The sequence below is a fragment of the Phyllostomus discolor genome, chromosome 1 (assembly GCF_004126475.2).
Source record: "Phyllostomus discolor isolate MPI-MPIP mPhyDis1 chromosome 1, mPhyDis1.pri.v3, whole genome shotgun sequence".
NCBI classification, from domain to species: domain Eukaryota; kingdom Metazoa; phylum Chordata; class Mammalia; order Chiroptera; family Phyllostomidae; genus Phyllostomus; species Phyllostomus discolor.
This window is the reverse complement of record NC_040903.2, coordinates 122,600,853-122,615,585: the sequence shown is the minus strand read 5'-3', so window position 1 is coordinate 122,615,585 and position 14,733 is coordinate 122,600,853. Positions and strand designations below refer to the sequence as shown.

The 14,733-nt window shown below is 36.8% G+C and overlaps 1 non-coding gene across 1 annotated transcript; it reads left to right on the top strand.

Annotated features, from left to right (window-relative positions):
* Positions 1-13,147: 13,147 nt before the first annotated feature.
* Positions 13,148-13,254, top strand: LOC114493559. The gene has a single exon (XR_003684195.1). It is a non-coding gene; the product is annotated as a U6 spliceosomal RNA (small nuclear RNA).
* The last annotated feature ends 1,479 nt before the right edge of the window (positions 13,255-14,733 follow it).

Sequence of the window (14,733 nt, the reverse complement as noted above, 5' to 3'; positions counted from 1 at the left end):
ACTCACTGAGTTAATCAGTTTCATTTTACCACAAGTTTCAAAAGACACACTGGTTCATTGAACTTACCCTAACTGAATTGATACCTGGGGAACACTTTCATGGGAATCGACAAGAAAAACAACCTTCATTACTGAGCTGCTGAATTTGCAATCTAAGGGCTCTAAGGCAAGGTTTACTTTCACAGAATTAAGATTTAAAAAGTAGTAAGTGTGCAGACTTGTGTAAAAAGAATCAGCTTAGACTCATATGATTCTGGTTGATAGCTTCAGACCCAAGTGGGATTATTCCATTTTTTATTTCAAATATAAAAGGGAACTCTGTTCATAATTTTTCTAACATGCCAAGGTATTATTCGTTCAACTTTCTGTTTCAGTTTCAGGGTCACGTGGGTCTGCTGATCGGTGTTGCCACCCTTCAAGGGAGGGCAGGTCCATGGTATTCGTGCAGACAGAAAAATGTTCACGGAGCCATTGGGATGTCCGGCACGCCTTTATTCACGGGTGGGCAAGTCATGCACACTGCAAGCTGCATGTCTATCTGCATGTCCCATGTCATGGCCCCTGCTCCCCAGTGTGGTACCCATCGTGGCACCTGTCCCCTTGTGTGTCTCTCATCATCATTGTCCCAGCAGGGAGTCCCTACCTGTTTAAGCACTAGAGGGGGACAAAGCCAGCAAGATGCCAGAAATTATATAACACAACATAATTCTGTGCATGCGAGCCCACTTTGTTACAGAATAGACCCGGGGGATGGGGGACAAAATACTTTTACCAAATGGATGCCACCTCCTTTCCTGGGGTTACCCTGTACTAGGTTCACCTTGACCGCTGCCAGGGAATTATAGCTCTCAATGCTAGAGATTGGTGAAAAGGAAAGGAATTATTTATTCAAAAGTTATGCAAACTTAACAGTAATGCCTTCATTAACAGTAACTTAATGTCTTCATTAAGATCCCTAAGTTTCTTAGAATATCCACAAATGCACACAGTCCTCCTTTGCCTAGTCTGGGGTACCATATCTCAGGAAAAGAAATACAAGTCTGTGGCTCAGGTAGTACCCAGTTCTTCCCAGAAATCTGAACTCAGCTGGCAGGCCTTCATCATCAGCTGTGTTGCCACTGGGATCTCCAGTTCTTAATCCAAACCCACATGGCACCTTCTCGTGGCCCACCAGCAAGAGTCCTTTCACCCCTTTCCTTCCCACAGCGTCTCTCCTGCATTCTTCCAAACTGCTGAGAGAGCTCTGCATCACAGCTACATCTTGCTTTCCAGCTTCCCAAGCTGCATGGCAAAGGGTGTCCCAAAGCCACAGTACAGTTCTCCCTCTCATGCCAAAAGCCGCATGGTTCTTCCTTTTCTCACCAAAGCTGCCTGGGCCCAACTTACTCCAAGCTCTCACAAAGGAGCTGTAACCAGGGGGAGCTGCTTCCCAACTACATCCTGGGTGGAAGCCACTCCTATCCCCCTGGCTCAAAGTATGGCTGAAGCTATTTAACATGTCCATGAAACCAGTTAAAAGTTATAGATATCTTAAATGACCATGTCTGAAGTTAGCTGCAAAGCTGTTGCTATGCAAAACAGCTATCAGTGGCCCTGCTGCATGTGTTCCATCCCCCAGTTCACTCTTGTAGGGGTGAGGACATCCTATATTTTTAATATTTCCTGGACACCCTGTTCTGGACCCCATTACAAATCCCTATTTGGGGAGCCCCCTGGCTGCACCCTGTTACAGCTTCTTGTTATGGGAACAGTTTATCAGACCCAGTCTCAAGGCTATAAGTACACTAGTTATCAGGCCCCTCCATGGCTATGGTTACACTTCTTCCCTTAGCTACCCAGACACCTAGGTGAGGAAACCAGACTGTCTCCATTTACCCTACAGGATCTTAGTAATATATATATATATATATATATATATATATATATATATTTAATTTTCAGATTTGAGAACTATATTTTTTGTTCTTAATTTGCTTGATTAATAAATGTTTTTCAATGATAGATTATTTAAAATAAGTCTTTGTTAAGCATTTTTACTTTACTATTAAATATTTTCTTGTATTAAAAAATCTGGGGAAAAGTCTTAAGCAACAGTACGTTCTTCTGTCCTTTGAGAGAATCTACTTAGGACAATTATTTATTACTAAAACTGTAGAACTGAACAAGGACTAAAGCTAACAATATATATCTTGTACAAGACATGATGGAACGCAAAAAGAAGTAGAAAATAGTTGAGTAGATAGGCTGGTACATAAGTATGTAGATTGGTAGAGAGAGTCGGGTATGTATTCTATTAGCTATAGTATTAGTTTCTGTAGCAGATGTTTTATCTACCTTAAAGACATGTATTTAAATTGTGCATTCATTCCAATGTTACTGAACAAAAACACGTTTCAGCTGCCTATTGTTGCAAAAAGCCAAACTCATTGGTGCAAAAAGGAAAGAGGTTTATGCGGGTGCTGCACAACCAGGGAGAATAGTGGATTCCCATCTCAGAGACCTTCTCAATCTCCTGCTCAAGCCTATATTTCTTATAGGGATAGGGAGGGGAGGGCTTTTTTAGAAAAGAAAATCCAATTATATCTCTAGCCTTTGGTGTGCTCGGGACACTATCCATTCATCTATAAATAGATAGGTGCCCTATCTATTTATATTTCCAGCTTTTGGCATGCTCATTGTAAGAACTGCCACCACCACCACCATCTTGGCCAATGGGCAGAGGCTCTCCTGGTGCTCTGACGGACTGTTTTATGGTAACACCAAGACTGTTCAACCAACACTTACTGGTTGAGAATAAGAGAATGCATACAATTAAGAGAATCAAACAGCACCCTTTCACAATTTTTTCACTGTTTAATATAGAGTGTCTAAATGAGATAAATGATGGCTCATTTCCAGTCTGCTTGGTGTGTAGGATATATTTAAATGAATGTTTAAATAAGCATTTAGGCAAACTGTGCTCTATAATTATCAAATATGTTAAGTTTATGCTACTTCCAAGCATTTTTTTGTTCTTCTAAACACTATAGTGTAGAAATCCAAGATAGACATAAATTTATACTGAAAAATGAAACAACATATAATAAATTTTTATATTTATAGTGATGTAGTTACATATTGTAACTTTTCATCTATATATCACTACAGTCACAAATTAAGTCATGAGCTGCTTGAGAAGAGATGACATATACTTCACTATTTATTATCTTTTAAAATATTAAAATGCTGTATATTTTGAAATTATATTTTATAACATACTATTAAAATTAATATTTTTATGAAGTGTTTGTATTTATAAGGATATTTCCAGAACTTAATCAAATCCATTTCCTATAATTCTCCAAAAATACTTTTTGCCTCTTTTAGTTTTAGTTTATTTAGTTTTTTATTTAGTTTTTATGCTCTTTTTAGTTTTTATGCTCTTTTATTTAAAATAGTTTTTGCTACTTTTAGTTTTAGTAAATTTTCTTGAAAACCAAATTCTTCCAGAGAAGTTAGTTAAACTACTGAGAAGTGGGAAGAAGTTGTTTTCTTCCCATTACTGACCCATCTAATAAATCTAATATGCAAATGTCAATGCAAAGCTGAGAAGGGAAAAAGAATATAGAGGAGTCACATTCGTTTCTTAAAAGCCTTGGCCTTGAGTGTACATGTGTCTTTAAGTCATATTCTGTCTGTGAGGACAAGTTACATGGTCACATACAACTGCAGGGGAGGCCAAGAAATAGGTTCTTCTGCTCTTCTGGTCACCACTTAGCTTTACAACCTTCTTTTCACAGAAGAGACTCACACCTCCCTCTTTAAGACAGACAATCCAAAGTCCGATTCCAGTGTCTCACATTGATGTAGAGTCTGATCTACCCAGTTCACGAGTGGTTTCTCATGTCCTAGAGTCAAAAGCCAAGTTATCTGCTGCCTTTAAACACACATATCTACACATACCTGTGCCTTGGCCTGGATATGGTATGTATGTATTTTGCTTACATTCCATTGAACATGAAAAATTCAGGGAGTTAGTCAATTGTTTATTTTTCATAATATCCAGGTCTTATAAAGCACTTGTTTTTGCTTTTATCTGACAAAATGTCAAAATAATTTAGCAATGCTTTTTTTGTTATTTTAGACTTTCATAATTAACAACATACATCCATTGTTTTCTGCAACAGCCTCTCATACTGCAGTTTATGCACAGGTGCACTTATATGCATCCTTTTGAAAATAACTATTTCAGTCCTGGCTGGTATAGCTCAGGACTGAGTGTGAATAGAGTGTGGGTCTATGAACCAAAGGGTCACCAGTTTGATTCCTAGTCAGGGCACATACCAGGGTTTTGGGCCAGATCCCCAGTAAGGGGTGTGAGAGAGGCAACCACACATGGATGTTTCTCTTCCTCTCTTTCTCTTTCCTTTACACTCTCTCCAAAAAAATTAAATAAAATCTTTTAAAAAAGAAAAGAAATAACTATTTCACTTTTTAACTGGATTAACTAAATAATTATTTTATGTGTCTATGTCCAGTGGCTAGAAGCTATTATAGTTTTAAAATGCTAAAAGCAAGGGTGAGGTATTTAAGCCAGTAAGGCTGTGTGCACTAGAGGTCACAGAAGTGGTAAAAACTTGATTGTGTGGTGATTATATTTATAAAAAGTCTTCAGTGTCTTGGAAATTTTACTTTACCTTAATGTTTTATATAATTACAAAGTGATTAAAATAACAAAAATAAGTATTATAATATAATTTTTGTATCTCGTCATATTCCCCTAAAATATTGTTTAGATTTTTTTCTCTCTTAGGAAGAAATTCTCTATTACTATTTACAAAGAATAGAAAATAACCATTAAAATAGCATCACAAATCTTATAATAGAAATACATTTAAGAACGATTACTACTTTACTAGATTCTTCTGCTCACTAAGTATTTATTTCAACTTTTAAGGAAGGAGAAATAATTGCTTTTGAGAAAGGCGCTGCACATATGTTGCATCCCCCACTTTTTGAGGTCCCCAGAACAAGGAAAAATACGACAGTGCACTCCCTATCCAGACGAAGCATCACTCAAGTTCTGACTGGGACCTCCCCATTCTATCACACTGTAATAGGAAAGTGGATCTTATCCCCTTTTCCAATGTCAAAATCCATATGAGTTCTTTTTTTTTTTCTGGACACAAACAACAGTATAGTGATTGTTGGGGGGAAGTGGGGTGAGCAGAGGTGAAAGAGGGTATAAGGGGGACAAATGGTAATGAAAAAATACATTAAAACTGAACTATTCAAAAAAATAAAGAGCACATAAGTATTAACCCTAAGACTATGCCCCCAAATCCACATCTGCTAGACCTTTGTACATAATTTTCTGTAGAGTCAAAGTTTATAATGAAATTGAGTCTTTGGTGTTCAATTACTATAATAACTAAAATGAACCAGAATCAAACAGGACCTAAAAATTCATAATTCATTTTCCCCTGCCATTAAACACTTTTTCCACCCATATTTTGAGCTCTTCCCATGTTCAAATATTGTTTTAATTCAGCTGTGCTAGATAAAGAAGATGTATATAGATATATGTATAGGTATAAATATAGACAGATAATTAAACATAATTCAGCCACAAGAAAGAGGTAGCTGGGCTGTTTATGAAAACTTGAATAAACCTTGAGGGCATTATGCTAAGTTAAATAAGCCAGAAAAAGACAAACACTGTACGACCTCAGTCACATGTGAAATCTAAAAGTGTCATCTCAGAGAAACAGAAGTAGAGTGTGGTGGCTACCAGGAATTGAGAGGTTGGGAAAATGGGAAAATATTAGACAAAGTATATAAAATGCCAGCTATAAAATAAACATACTTGGGGGTCTAGTGTATAGCATTATAGCTAATAACACTGCATCACATACTTGAATGTTGCTAAGAGATCTTCAATGCGCTCACCACAAAAAAAGAATCAGCAGCTACGTGACAGGGTAAAGGCTGTAGCTAATGTTACAGTAGTAATTCTTTTGTAACATACATATATTAAATCAGTACATTGTATACCTTAAACTTACACAATATTATAGGTCAATTATATCTCAATAAAACTGGTAAAATCCCCCAAAACTCAGCTTCATTAGCCTCACACACTTTTTGTCCTTCTCCCCCATACCCTTTACATTGTTATGCTAATGATCCCTGCCAGGAAGTACCTCAAAAAACTGCTGTTACCTTTCAAAGAAATTCTTTCAGATTGGTATTAGAAAACCACGATGGTACAGTTAATCTGTTAAATTAGATTAAATGCTTCAGAAATTTTATTGAGGACAATAAAATATTAATTTTCCTACTCTTATGCTAATGTCAGTGAGTATTGGACATCTCCATAATCTTAGTGTAATATCTTGCCTTTGAAATGAAATTCCATGTGTGACATCCATAACATACAATACATAGTCAGATTTGTTGCACTTAAACCTTACAGATATACCACCATTTGAATAACTTCAGGAGTAACCAAATATTCACTCCACAATAAGATATCTAGTTGCAAAGGAAGTTGTCTGAGTAATTTATTTAAGTAATTTATAGCACATTTGGGCAGGGTGAAGATTAAATCAACCTATGAGGCAATACTTTATATTAGTTAGGAAGATCTTAGCTCTATTGATGTCTTGGGTAGAAAAATTCTTTACTGGGGGTAGAGCTGTCCTGTGCATGTAGGATATTTAGCATCCTTGACTTCTACCCACTAGATGCCAGTAATACTCACCTTCCCCCTCCACCTGTGACAACCCAAAATGCATCCAGATATTGTGAAATATCCCCTGGGGAAAAGGGAGTGAAACTACCCCCAGCTGAGGAACATTGGGGAAACACTAACTGCTATAACAGAGATTACAAACATGCAAAAGTTTAGGTAAAATGGAAGTTTATTTTGCTCCTAATACACCTGGGCAGGAAAGCAAATTGATGAGTCATCTCCTTCACACAGATTCTCAGGAACTTGGCTGTCTTCAATGAAGTCTTTCAATTTAGTCTTGCATATCCTATCTAAGGCAGTGAAAAAGGATAGAAGAGCATCAAACTGGCACTTCAATGTCTTAAAAACATTGTTCTTTAAATTACATACATCATTTTAATTTACTTTCCATTCATGAGAATAAATTGCATGGCCACATGTAACTGCAAAGGAGGCTGAGAGATGATCATAGATCTGTGCCCAGGAGGAGAAAGAAACTCTTTCTGGTCAACCATCAGCTATAGGCTATCCTACTCACCAGTTATCCATCTCCATCCTTCATTTACACACACAACACATTCATAGTCTTTAACACAGGAGACAAGCCAAAGCCCTCTCTTTTTACGACTTTCAGTTCAAACTCCAGAATTGCAAGGTCATACAGAATCTTCTTTAAATTTTTATTGTTGTTCAGTTTTCCCATCTTTTCCCCATTGCTCACCCCTACCCGTCTCCCACCACTCCCACAGTTATCCCCGGCATTGTCCATGCCCATGAGTTCTCTATTCGAGTTCCTTCATTTGCCTCTTACCTTTCTTTCCTCCATTATCCTCCATTTCCCTCCTCTGTGGTCACTGTCAGTTTGTTCTTTATTTCAATGTCTCTGGTTCTATTTTGCTTATTTGTTTGTTTTATTGATTATGTGTCACTTATGGGTAAGACCATATGGTATTTGCATTGCACCTCCTGGCTTATTTCACTTAACATAATGCTCTTTATTTCCACCCAAGATGTCCCAAAGGAGTTCCTTCTTCCTTTCTGCTACATAGTATTCCATAGTGTGAATGTACTATGGCTTTTGATCCACTCATTTACTGTTGGCCCTTAGGCTGTTTCCAGTGCCTGGCTATTGTAAATAACACTGCTATGAACATGGGGGTACATAGATTCATTTGAATTGGTGTTTCAGGATTATTAGGGTATAGTCCCAGCAGTGGGATTGCTGGATCAAAAGGAAGTTCCACCTTTAGTATTTTAAGGAAATTCCATACTGTTTTCCACAGTGGCTACACCAGTCTGCATTCCCACCAACAATGTACTAAGTTCCCCTTTTCTCCACAACCTTGCCAGCACTTGTTTGTTGATTAATTAATGATGGACATTCTGACTGGCATGCAATGGTATCTCATTGTGGTTGTGATTTGCATCTCTGTGATGGTAGTGCTCTTGAGCATTTTTTTACATGACTTTGGGCCCCCTGAATGTCCTCCCTGGAGAAATGTCTGTTCTGGTACTTTGCTCTCCTTTTTTTCTAGATTATTTATTTATTTATTTTTAAAGAGGGGAATAGAGAAAGGGAGAGAAACATCAATATGTGGTTGCCTCTCATGTGTCCCATGCTGGGGACCTGGCCCACAACCTAGGCATGTGCACTAGACTAGGAATTGAACCAGCACCCCTTTGGTTCACAGGCCAGCATTCAATCCACTGAACCACACCAGCCAGGACCCTTTGCCCATTTTTCACTTGGATTGCTTTTAATCCTGGAGTGGAGCTGTGTGAGTTTTTAAATAAATTTTGGAGATCAAACCTTTGTCTAAGGTATCATTGGCAAATATATTTTCCCATATGGTTGGTCCCCTTTCCATTTTGTTGATGTTTTCTTTAGTCATGCAGAAGCTTTTTAGTTCGATGTAGTCCCATGTGTTTATTCTTTCCTTTATGTCTCCCTTGCCCTAGAGGATATATCAGTGAAAATATTTCTGCATGAGATATCTGAAAATTTCCTGTCTATGTTTTCCTCTAGGACTTCTATGGTGTTGTGCCTTATGTTTAAGTCTTTTATTCATTTTGTGTTTATTTTAGTGTATGGTGTAAATTGGTGGTCTAGTTTCCTTTTTTTGCATGTATTTGTCTAGATCTCCCAACACCACTTATTGAAGAGGCTCTTTTTACTCCATTTTATGTTCTTGCCCCCTTTGTCAAATATTAACTGACCATATTGACATGGGTTTATTTCTGGGCTCTCTATTTTGTTCCATTGGTCTATATGTCTGTTCTTATGTCAGTACCAGACTATTTTGACCTTGTAATATAGTTTGATATTAGGTATTGTGATCCCTCCTACATTGCTGTTCTTTCTAAAAGTTGCTGAGGATATTCAGTGCTGTTTATGGTTCCATATAAAATTTTGAAATATTTGTTCCATATCTGTGAAATATGTCATTGATATTTTGATAGGGATTGCTTTGAGTCCAGAAGTAATTCTTCATGGTCCCATGTCTTATAAACTAAAGAGACTTTATCTGCCTCATCTATAACCTACAGAATCCTAATAAACAAATATTTCTCACTTCTTAAAAGGCATGGCATATATATTATTTCATTTGCATTCCACTGTCAGGAGCTAAACACAAGACCACACCAGACTGTAAGAGAGTTTGGAACACGTAGCCTAGCCAAAAATGAGAAGGAACTTCATTGTGATGAATAGGTAGCAAAGCTGTCGGTATCTGGCATACAAGTCTAATTTGAGGAATGAGATACGCAGCAGTGAAAAATTAAGCCCCAGGTAATATTGAGTATGAGGCATGCTTACAATACTTTGCGTCTAAATGAGCAGTCAGTAATCAGTAGTTTTCTATGAGAGATTGGAGGTCACATCCCCTATGGCAAGAGAATGGCAGGACATAGACTTAGTCTGAAGGAGGGGTATTATTCCCAAGTGAAGTGCAAAGCTCAAAAAACAAGGAAAATGCTCCTTATTTAAACAAACAAAAAAATTCCATGGATTAGGGAAGAGGGCTGCAGCTTTATGGGCACGTGATTTCCCAAGGATCATTCTGGATAGTCTGGAGACTGTGTTTAAGGTAACTCTAGGTCTCAGGGACTGGAGGGTAGAAAATTGTTTAAGAACAGGCCAAAAATGATCTGATAAGATTGGACTTCCTCAGGTTACACTAACACTAAAGGGCAGTGAAAGGTAGGGACAAACCCTCATTCTCTTCAATGCTACTTCAGTTTTAGTTTCTCCATTACATTTCTGTCTGTTTTCTGAATGTGTATAGGTTTGTTTATAGGTTTTTTGATATGTAGTTTCTAGAACTCTTGGCAAAGAAAAATTGTACCACACAAGTTAAACCACCAAGGGAGACTTTAACCATACTATTGCAATAGGAGAGAGACATTGAACACAGCTCCACTGAAACAAAAGGCACAAGAGGTTTTAAGAACTGAGGTGGATGAGTACTAGAGTGGGAAAGTACTGGAGGAACTTAGGGGGTAGGTTGGTCAGTGCAATTTGGCCAACTGTGTTCGCTAATTGCTGCGTATTAAAGTTAGGTTCATGTTCTCCCACAGAGGCTAGAAAACAGCAGATGATTACATTTAAAGTGATAGCTTTCAGGTCCTTGAGGTAACATTCCTGGGTTTTAAAACTGACAACAAGGTATGAGAAGTTTTACATCTTAAAGAAGGATAGAAGGAATTTACAATGGAAAGTTTTCTAGAGTAAACATTCTAAGGAAAGACAGGTCAGAAGCCTATAGTCAGAAGACATATGTCTAATGTTTAGTCAGTCTGAGGGAAACACTAAGGCTGTCTATTGGGCACTGAAATATAAAATATATTTAGTACAGTGTAGATATAGTCATCTATTCATGCAGTCCAAAAGTCCATTAGCTGTGTGGTGACTCATATAAATCTCTCAATTTAAATAGTTCATGTAAACCATCTAAAATGACTGCAGGTATTGATTTTTAGGGCACAAAGCTAAGAAATATCCTTTGGTTCTACATGTGGTCCCTTTGATATTCTTTGTTACTTCTCTTCTTGAGTAAACTTAAATTTTTAATAATCATATATTTTATATAGTCATCCAAACCTTTGGAAAAATATTGAAGTGGGTAAAGCCAGAGTGATAATATACAGGTTATCTATTTTCATTAGAAACCTTATGCCCAGTTGGTAGCAACTAACTTACATAATTATATCAGCATTTAAGACATAAGTCTTCACTTGTTCATAAGTATTTGATAAACCCCTTGCCAAAATCCAGATATACAATGTCCACATTGTCTTCCAAATCCTAACACAGAAAAGAACCAGTCAGTGTGATGTGACTAATTTCAGGGTGCTCTTCTCTTGTCATCCACCATTAGTCCAGTGTTTCCTTATTTATTGTCATGCAATAAATTTAACCTTTAACAATTTCATGTTTTTTCTCTGAATATTTGGGAAACTTCTTCTGTTGTGAACCACCCTGCCTGGTTTCAGAAGCGGTACCCCCCCCCCCCCCCGCCCCATGGCTAAGGCTGAGTAAAAAGACCTTGGGACCATAAGCCACTAAGAAGATAAAACTTAGCCTCCTGGCAGGGGCACAGCCTCTGACTCCTTTACTTCACCCTGCTTGGCCCCTGGAGGATGGCTGGATAGTCAATGACACGTAAGGTTCTTCAAGGAAGGAACAACCCAAGACAGGCACAGTCATGAAGGGGTCATCAGGGAAGGACTCAGGGGATTATAGAAAAGGGGTGATGGACCTTCACCCCTTGGCTTTGTCATAGCCTGAGTCCTCATTCCATCTGTAAGAAATCTCCTAATCTCTTGGCTGCCTTATTTCCCTGCCTGACTTAAGCTTAAAACAATGCTGGAGGCTGGTGCATCCCCATGCTGGAAAAGGCAGTTCCCTGGGGTGATCAGGCCTAAGAAAAAATGCGTAAAATCCTGTGAAAACTGCTTTGCGAAGAATGGCCTCAATTTGAATGTTAAGGGTCCAAACACAAAATAAGTTTGTTTCCCAAAGTTTTATGGCCCTTTGGGGTCACTCTATCCATGTGATCCTGACTCAGAATAAGCCTTTATAGTTCTTTGAATGTTATGTATTCATTGATCATTACTGCCTGACAATGATTGATGTGCTTTATGTATACGCCCTGTATTCATATGTAAACTAAACCCAATAAAAGCCAATAGAGAAAGAGGATTAAGGCTTTTCTCCTATGAGAGACTAGTCAGCCCTTCCTCCCCAAGCAGATCATGTCTTGGTAGACTTGTTCGTATCCAAGACAGGTGGGAGAACTCTGTGAGTGGAGCCCCTCCACATCCACCTAATTTTATTTGTGGTAATGGTTCTTTTCTATTACTATTACTCTGTTTTTATTATTTTATGATTACTCCAAATTTTTCTTTTTTCTTTTCAAAGAGTTTGTATGAACACTTTTTAGTTACAATGTAATGACTTGTTTTTCTTAAAAATTATGAGATAAGGCATTTTAAAAAATTGTTTTATTATCCTTAGTTAAATCCTCTCAAATTCTGAATGTATATATCAGGGGTGGTCAAAAGTAGGTTTACAGTAGTGAGTATGTGAAACACAGTTTATTCTTCCATTATTATTTTATTCTTCCAGTTTATTATTAATCATTGTATTCTTTTCCACACAAACAACTATAAACCTGCTTTTGCCAACTCCCATATATGTCTTGTATTTCTCCTTTAACTTTGAGGTGGTCCTAACCCTCAGTTACTTGTAAAATAATTGATTCCTTATTGATTATTTTGCATCATTAATGTCTTTTATGAACACTTTGAAAGATTTAGCTCTTTGGCAATTTTAATGCCTTTGACCTTGTAGAGTGCCCTTGTCATTCCACAGTAGGCTCATTTTTTTTTCAAAGAGAGTTAATAATATTCTGTTGAGATAAGGAACTTCAGTTTTAACTAATGAACTTAAGTTTTAACTTTTAGTAAAAAAATGGTAGTAAATTTTTACTAAAAAATTAATGTAATGATCACTAAGCCTCAAGAATTTATAAAGAAATTTTACTTAATTTTTTAACTAAAAATGTGGTATAACTATTTAAGTTAATTTTTATTTTATTTTATGAAATAAACTGAAATAAAATAAAATTTAAATATTATTTTTCTCTAAATTTTATAAATATAAAATAAGTATACAATAAATGATTGATCATTCTCTGTCCCGTTAGAAATATTTACACTTATCAGAAAGAGAAAATTTCATTATAAATTTTGACAATTTCTCAATAAAAAGAATAGTCACAATATCCTGTTATTAAGCATATGAGAAATGGTAAAGATCATGATAAATATTTCATTTATTTTTATAAAATTCCATTGATAATATTGTAATTAATTATATTGTATAGTTAGAGAATTTTCAGAAGTAAAGGTACACTGAAAATTAAAGATTTAGTGCTTGCTTTGGCAGCACATATACTAAAACTGGAATGATACAGAGAAGATTAGCATGGCCCCTGTGCAAGGATGAAATGCAAATTCATGAAGCATTCCATATCAAAAAAAAATGAAAATTAAAGATTTAGTCCTTTGTAGTCAGGGAAACCACACAGATTCTTGAGTTATAATCAGATTATAATTCTATGAAAAATAATGAGCTCATGTGTTTAACACCTGTACTATGGAATAGTCATTATCAAATTAAAGTTCTAAGATGTGTAGTAAGTTTTCATACTGTTGAGCCATGACCTTGGATTTAATTGCTTTGAGCCAAACACATTGAATCAAGTCCTTCTGACAGTGAATATGCTTAGCTGACTCTTTAGTATTTGGATTTCAATGTCCTAATGATGCTGTCTGTTGAATATGTAATACTTTAGCAAAGTGAAGAAAGGAACCACCAGTATGTAGTTCCTAAGTCTTCTGCAAAAAAAAATATTAAAAACTGGTGTTTTAAAACAACAGAACTATATTTTCTCATAGTTTGGGGGGCTGGAAGTATGAAATCAAGGTTTCAGCAGGGCACACGTCCACATCAGGCCCTAGTATGGATCCTTTCTTGCATTTTCCTAGCTCCTTGTGATTGCTAACAATCCTTGGCATTCCTTGTTTTGTAACTTCAACATTCCAATCTGTCTCACATGTCCATCTTTCCTCCATGTGTGTCTGCATCTTCACATAGCCTTTTCTCAAGAACATGTGTCAATGAATTTGGTGCCCACTCCAGCCCTATATGATATCATTTTAACTTTATCACATCTGCAAAGGCTCTGTTTCCAAATAAGGTCACAGTTTCTAAGGGTCAGGATGTCTCTAAATCTTTTAGTGGGGAAACAGTTTAACTCACAATACCACTAAACTTTGCTCGTGTGAAAATGAACCAGCTAAGTAATCCAACTACTGTGATGTGGCCTAAAAAAATGATGATTCTTAAATATAAAACAAAGGCTTTGAATAATGTAAAATGCAGTGTTAATCCATCTCTCTCTCTCTCTCTCTCTCTCTCTCACTCACACACACACACACACACACACACACACACACAAAGAGAATCTTTGTTGTCCAGAATACACAAGCTATAATATCCCTTTCCTGGTTGCAGACCTGAAATTATTCTGCAACCAGAGTTTGGATGCAGCTTTATAGATTTGATATGTGATTGCAAATGTCCATTCATATTTACCTGTATTACCTACATTGCTTTTCTAGATAATCTCAGATTAACCAGAATATTGTGAAGATGTCTTATGTTGACTATTATCTCTTTACTTTTATTACTTTAAAAATCACTTTTACATTTTGTGAATTAAAGAGATTGCAGTTATTGAACACGCTTTTTAAAAATATTTTATTTTATTTATTTTTCAGAGAGGGGGAGGGAGGGAGAGAAAGAGGGAGAGAAACATCAATGTGGGGTTGCCTCTCCAGCGCCCCCCACTGGGCGACTGGCCTGCAACCCAGGCATGTGCTCTGACTGGGAATCAAAGCTTGACCCTTTGGCTTGCAGGCTGGTACTCAAACCACTAAACCACACCAGCCAG